Here is a 6845-nt window from a genome sequence, read left to right as displayed (position 1 = left end):
GATGAGGAATTGAAGTGAATTATGGCTTTGGATTTAAGGTTGGGTATACTACCTCATAGGACCTGCAGGGCTGGATGTGAGTCCAGCAAGTTTGGGCATCTATAACTTGAGTTGTGTAGGTTCAATTGGAGCAAGACTAATTAGACATGGAATTAGAAACATAATGGCACAACTTTGATGAAGGAACCTTGTCCAGAAAATAAACTTAGGATGTCCTAAAAATTGACCAAATCTGGGTTACACACATTATGCCTGGGCAAAATGACCAAATGAACAGTGTTCATTCATTTGGTCATAACTCAGTGTAGAAGGGTCCAACTGACCTGAAATTTATATCAATGAAAAGTTTAGACAATTTAGAATAACTTTCGTGTAGAACATAAACTCAAATTTTGGACTTAACCAAATGAAATTGGTAGCCAAATTTGAGCTACCAAATCTGGCAGAATGGGATTCTACCCATAAATTCTGGGCAGATACCAATCTTGCTAGCCTTGTTCAAATTAGCATATCTTGAGCTAGAAAACTCCAAATGAAGTGATTCAAAAAGGGAAATGTAGCTAGACATAATAAGGAACAACTTTGATTAAGAACATTTGACCAAATTCTCACTGTAGAATTGCCTAATAGAACAGTGAACTCTAATACCCAAAACTAAAATTTTTGATTTATTTCCTATTAGTTTGAAGTATTGATTGGCAACTAATGCCAAAACTTTTGGAAACCAAAATGTGGTAATTTCAGGTGATTAGAACTCATGTAACTATTATGTATGGGAAAGTCAATATTTTGACTTAAATGGTAAAATGAATAGTAACCTTACATGTTAAACACAAAAATTTAATCAAGAACTTTGTAATATGCCCTAGTAGACCTAGTAAGATTAGATTGGATAGGTTGACATGCCAATAGGGTTCTAATAGCAGTACTGCATATGGCATCACGCCATTCTGTGATTTATGGCTTAAGTGGCTATTCGGTGATTTTATGATTTTTAGCCATTCAGATATTATTGCAATACTTGGCCTTGTGCTCAATATTTATTACAGCTCATTAGCTGTTCTGTTACACACCGGGAGACACATTGTGACCGATGGTGTGACGGTCCGAGGTACTTGATATCCAGTGCCAGTTTACCCGTTTATCCAGTCCAGTCATTGAGTATATGTTACTTGGGCAACCAAAAATAAGATTTATAAATTTTAATTAAATTATTGGGATAAAAAGTACCAAATGAATAATACTACAAATAAGTACTAGAAATTGTCCGTATGAAAAACATGCATACACTTTGCATGCTTACATCATTTTAGTTCTTTTTATTTTATTATTGGCGCCACTAAGCAGTATTGCTTAGCGCGTTGCTTTTGCCACGCGTAGATTCTGGAGAGACTGATAGAGAGCCCAGCAGACCACAGACTGGGTGAGGCCACAGATCTATATGGTGTTAGAGTCACCTCTCAGGCTACAGTGCATTGGTAGGACACTAGGTCCCATTTTGTATTTTGTGATTTTTGTAAGTTTTGTAATTAAACTCTTATTTTATCATGTATATTTGAAACCTATATAATATAATTTTGTATTAATGTAAGTATTTGTAACCTTGTGTTTATAAATAACATATGAGTATTTATTTATGATTTGAGCATGATGATGATGTGAAATGAATGAATGACAAATGGAGGAATTATTGAGAAATTGTTAAAAATTGATGTGATAATAGGAGTTGTGATTTGAACAATTATTGAAAGTGTTTTCTATAGATTTTGAAGAATGATGCATACATTTTGCATTTGCATAGTCATTTAGGTCTAATTTCATAGCCATTTTATTTTATTATTAGTCATTTTTAGCTAATTTCATTAGTTATTTAGTTAGTTTTTCATAATTGTCAATTTTGGATTAATTTGTAATTTTTACTTTGTTTTGTAGGAAAAATTGTGTTTTTGAAGGATTGAAGAGAATTTTTGCCATTGAGGAGTGACTTCTACAGCCAAAGATGTCAAAAATAAGTTTTCAAGCTAAAATATGCATTGACCAAATTGTGCATAACTTGCCGCATAAGCTATGCAGATCTGCATAAGGAGAAAAATTACTGTTCCAATACCTGCCGAATGGTGTATAAGGAGAGTGCATGGCTTATGCAGATTCACGCCTCCCCTATGCACTCTCACGGAATTATGCATAACCTATACGCCAAGTCATGCAGTTTCGCATAAGTGAACCAGAAACAGCCGAAAACTGCATAAGGGACTGCATAACTTATGCAGTCCACTTATGCAGTCCCACAAAGGTTTCATTAATGAGCTGGCAGAAGATTGCCTCAGGAGGGAAAATCCCTCCTAAAACACACCATTTTAGGGCTCCATGTTAGAAAATGCTATATATAGCCCCATTTCCCATTTTAGAAGGGAGAAGCAAGTAGAGGAAGAAAGGGAATAGGGGAGGCAGCAGCTGAAGAGAATCATCTCCCACTCCATTTCCAACCAGATTTGGAGATTTCTTTCTTTTCTTACATTTTTCCTATATTTCTAGTGTTTAGTTTCTTGTTTCTTAGCTTAGATTAAAGCTTATTTTCATATAAACTCAGATTATCTTGTAATCATTATGGATAGTGAGTAGTTTTACTTAGATTCTGGAGTAAGGGTCGTAATATTTGAGATATTTTATGGATTTTGATTGGGTAATCCATATTTTGTGGTCTTAATGAGTTTTATTCATTTCTTGTGTGCTTAATGACATACTTAGTGTAGGATCCCATTAAGTGATGTTCTTAATCCATGGTTGAGGCACCGAAAGGAGAAGGCCCTGTGATAGATAATTAAGAAATTGGACTTAATTAACTTAGACCTAGAAATAGGCTAAGGATTAAGAGGATTCACAGATTAATTAAAGAACCTAATGGGTCTTAATTAACTCTAACTCCACGAAAGTAGGATTAGATTGATTAAGGCACTCTTTGTCTCACTCGAAAGGGTATTCAAAGGATTTAAGAATTAATCTCCTTAAAACCCGTAAGCTCCACAAGATCGGATAACCAATTTGAAATCCCAAAATAGCTCGAATATGAAATCCCAAACTCCGAAATCGCCTTTTTATCATTGTTAAGTTCTAATTGAATTTAATTACTTGCCATTTTAAAATCTTGCCATATTTGAATTTGTTTATTTTAATTTGATGCAAATTTAGTTAAATCATTATATAGTTGAATTGATTATTGATTTTGCACATATAGATTTCATACTCCAATACCCATTAATTCATTGCTTTAATTTCAAAAATAGTTCAATTTAGTCAACTTTTTATATAAAAAATTCAATCATTAACACAACTCCTCGTGGGAACGATATCTTTTCTATATTACTTGTACGACCCGTGCACTTGCGGTTGGGCCACATCAAGTTTTTGGCGCCGTTGCCAGGGAGTTGTTTGTTTAAGATTGAATTCTTGATTATTTTAGTTGTTTATAGTTTTATCTTTGTTATATTTTCATTTTGTGTTTGTTTGTTCTTTTTCAGGTACTTATAATCTTTTATGAGAAGAGCTAGAAGCACAAGTGACACATCCTTATTGTTTAATCCTGAAATTGAGAAATTTTGTAAAGCCAATAAGAAAGAAACCAGAAAAAGGAAAGAAGCCTTGAGAGAAACTGAAATTGAAGCAGACATGGCTGATGAAAGAATTAGAATTGGCAGTAATGCTGGAAATGATCAAAACAATGAAAATGCAGCCCAAGGTGAAGAGGTTGTAAATGCTAATGTGCCTAGGGGAAGCATGATAGATCATGCTTTTCCTCGTTTTGATGACTTGAGAGAGACCATAGCAAGACCAAGAATTGATGCAAATAGTTACAAGATGGATTTTGGAGTTCTTCAAATGATTCAGAATTCTCAATTCGGAGGACATCCTTCTGAAAATCAACACACACATCTGAAGAAGTTTGCTATGATTTGTGACATGCAAAAACAACCTGGAGTGTCTGATGATGCAGCAAGATTGAAGCTATTCCCATTCTCTTTGAAAGATAGAGCATTGGATTGGCTTGATTCTTTACCTCACAACTCCATTACAAATTGGGAGCAACTCACTGATGCATTTCTTGCACAATATTTTCCACCTAGAAAAACTCAAGAATTGAGGAACCAAATGACAGCTTTTAGACCAAGAGAAGATGAAACTCTTTATGAGTCATGGATGAGATGGAAGGAATTAGAGAGACAATGCCCACATCATGCCATTCCAAAATGGATGATAAATCAGAATTTTTACACAAATGTTACTCCTGCAATTAGAGGGATTATTGATGCTCAAACAGGAGGAGAATTTATTATGAAGCATGAAGATGAAGCTTATGAGCTACTGGAGAAAATTGCAAAGAATACTCATCTTTGGAGTAGTCCAAGAGGACCAGCTCCAACTCAAAAGAGGCAAGCTGCTGGAATGTATGATCTTGATCCATTCAACATGATTAATGCAAAATTTGATGCACTTACAAATGTTTTGGCTAAGAAGATGGAAGATTTGAGTATGTTGGTTAGTTCATCATCATCATCTGGAAGTTCACAACAAGTGGCTTATGCAGAAGGAACTACCAGCTGTGGAGTCGACTATGGAGAGCAAGCTGCATATGTTGGTAATTATGGAAACAAACAAATGGGGAATCCTTACTCTCAAACTTATAATCCAACTTGGAGGAATCATCCCAACTTTTCATGGGGAAATCAGCAAAGTCAAGTTCCAAATCAGAATTTTCAACCACAACAGCAACAAGGAATTCCATATCAGCAAAATAGGCAACCATTGCCTAATTTTCAGCAGAAAACTATGAATCCTCCACCAAAACAGCAAGAACAAAGTTCCACCACTGAAGCTTTATTGCAACAGATTCTTGCTAACCAATCTAAGCATGATGAGGAGATGAGAGAGATGAAAGCAAGGCTAGAACAGATGCAAACACATAACAGAATGCTGGAAAATCAGATTGCACAACAAGCATCTTCCTCAAGTACCAAGTCTTTTGGAAAACTTCCAAGTCAACCAGAAAACCCAAGAGAGCAGTGTCAAGCTATTACTTTAAGAAGTGGGAAAGTTGTAAATAATGAGGAGTGAAAAAAATGAGAAAAGTGAAAATAGTGAGAAGAGAGAAAATGAGAAAGAAATTGATGAGAGTGAAGAACAAGAGAGTGCAGAAAAATGTAAAGAGAAAATTGAAGAGAAGGAAGAGAAGTATGTACCTCCGGAGCCTTACAAGCCACAACTTCCCTTTCCACAAAGATTTCAAAAAGCCAAGCTTGATAAGCAATTTGGGAAGTTCTTAGAGGTCTTGAAGAAGCTTTACATAAATGTGCCTTTTATTGATGCTCTTTCACAAATGCCCTCTTATGCAAAATTCTTGAAAGAAATTCTCTCAAACAAGAGGAAACTTGAAGATCATGAAACTGTAGCTTTGACAGAAGAATGTAGTGCTATCCTCCAAAGGAAACTTCCTCCAAAGCTCAAGGATCCATGGAGTTTTTCAATTCCATGCCACATTGGGGAATCATGTTCTACAAAAGCTTTATGTGATTTAGGGGCTAGTGTTAGCCTTATGCCCCTCTCAATTTATGAGAAGCTCAATATGGGAGATCTAAAACCAACCCACATTTCTCTTCAGTTAGCTGACAGATCAATTAAGTATCCTGAAGGGATTTTAGAGAATGTGCCTCTGAAGGTTGGAAAGTTTTATATACCTGTTGACTTTGTCATTTTGGACATGGAGGAGGATTCTAATATTCCAATTATCTTGGGAAGACCCTTTCCAGCTACAGCAGGAGCATTGATTGATGTTAAGGGAAAAAAATTGACTCTTAGAGTTGGTGAAGATCAATTGGTTTTCAATATTAATAACACTATAAAGAAGCATCATTCTGAAGCTGATACTTGTTTGAGAATTGATATCATTGATGAGCTGGTTGAAGAACACTTTAGAAAGAGATATCCGGAAGATCCACTTGAAAATTGCTTGGTTCATAGAGGAGGCATAGACTATGACAACCCTCATGTGGCTGCATATGCTCAACATTTAGAAGGTAATCCACCATTCATCTCTGCTCCAATTTTTCAACTCACACAAAAGGAAAAAGTCGAATCTAAGCAACCATCATTCAAGGAAGAAGATGCACCTAAGGTAGAACTTAAGCAACTTCCTTCTCAGCTCAGGTATGAATTTCTTGGCACTAATAACACTTATCTAGTAATTGTAAATGCAAATTTGAGTACTTTAGAGGTTGATAAGTTGTTAAGAGTGTTGAGGCAATTCAGAAAAGTCTTAGGATATACCATAGATGACATTAAGGGAATAAGCCCACACTTTTGCATGCATAGAATTATTTTGGAAGAAAATTGTAAGCCATCTATTGAACATCAGAGGAGGTTGAACCCAAATATGAAAGAAGTTGTTAAAAAGGAAATTTTGAAGTTGCTTGATGCAGGGATCATATACCCTATCTCAGACAGTACTTGGGTGAGCCCAGTACATGTTGTCCCAAAAAAGGGTGGAATGACAGTGGTAAAAAATGAAAATAATGAATTAATTCCCACCAGAACAGTGACTAGTTGGCGAATGTGCATAGATTACAGAAAATTAAATGTTGCCACTAGAAAAGATCATTTTCCACTTCCCTTCATTGATCAGATGTTAGAAAGACTGGCTAGGCATTGTTACTTTTGCTATTTAGATGGATATTCAGGCTTTTTTCAAATCCCTATCCATCCAAATGATCAAGAGAAAACCACTTTTACTTGTCCATATGGAACTTTTGCTTATAGGAGGATGCCATTTGGGTTGTGTAATGCACCAGCCACTT

General features: G+C 35.6%; 1 non-coding gene across 1 annotated transcript; it reads right to left on the bottom strand.

The window, feature by feature from the left end:
- Positions 1 to 4131: 4131 nt before the first annotated feature.
- LOC131177636 (small nucleolar RNA R71) lies at positions 4132 to 4238 on the bottom strand. Its single transcript, XR_009147012.1, has one exon. It is a non-coding gene; the product is annotated as a small nucleolar RNA R71 (small nucleolar RNA).
- Between the last annotated feature and the right edge of the window lie 2607 nt (positions 4239 to 6845).

The sequence above is a fragment of the Hevea brasiliensis genome, unplaced genomic scaffold, assembly GCF_030052815.1.
Source record: "Hevea brasiliensis isolate MT/VB/25A 57/8 unplaced genomic scaffold, ASM3005281v1 Scaf68, whole genome shotgun sequence".
NCBI classification, from domain to species: Eukaryota; Viridiplantae; Streptophyta; class Magnoliopsida; order Malpighiales; family Euphorbiaceae; genus Hevea; species Hevea brasiliensis.
Note: the sequence above shows the minus strand (reverse complement) of the source record. Positions and strands in the feature narration are given on the sequence as shown.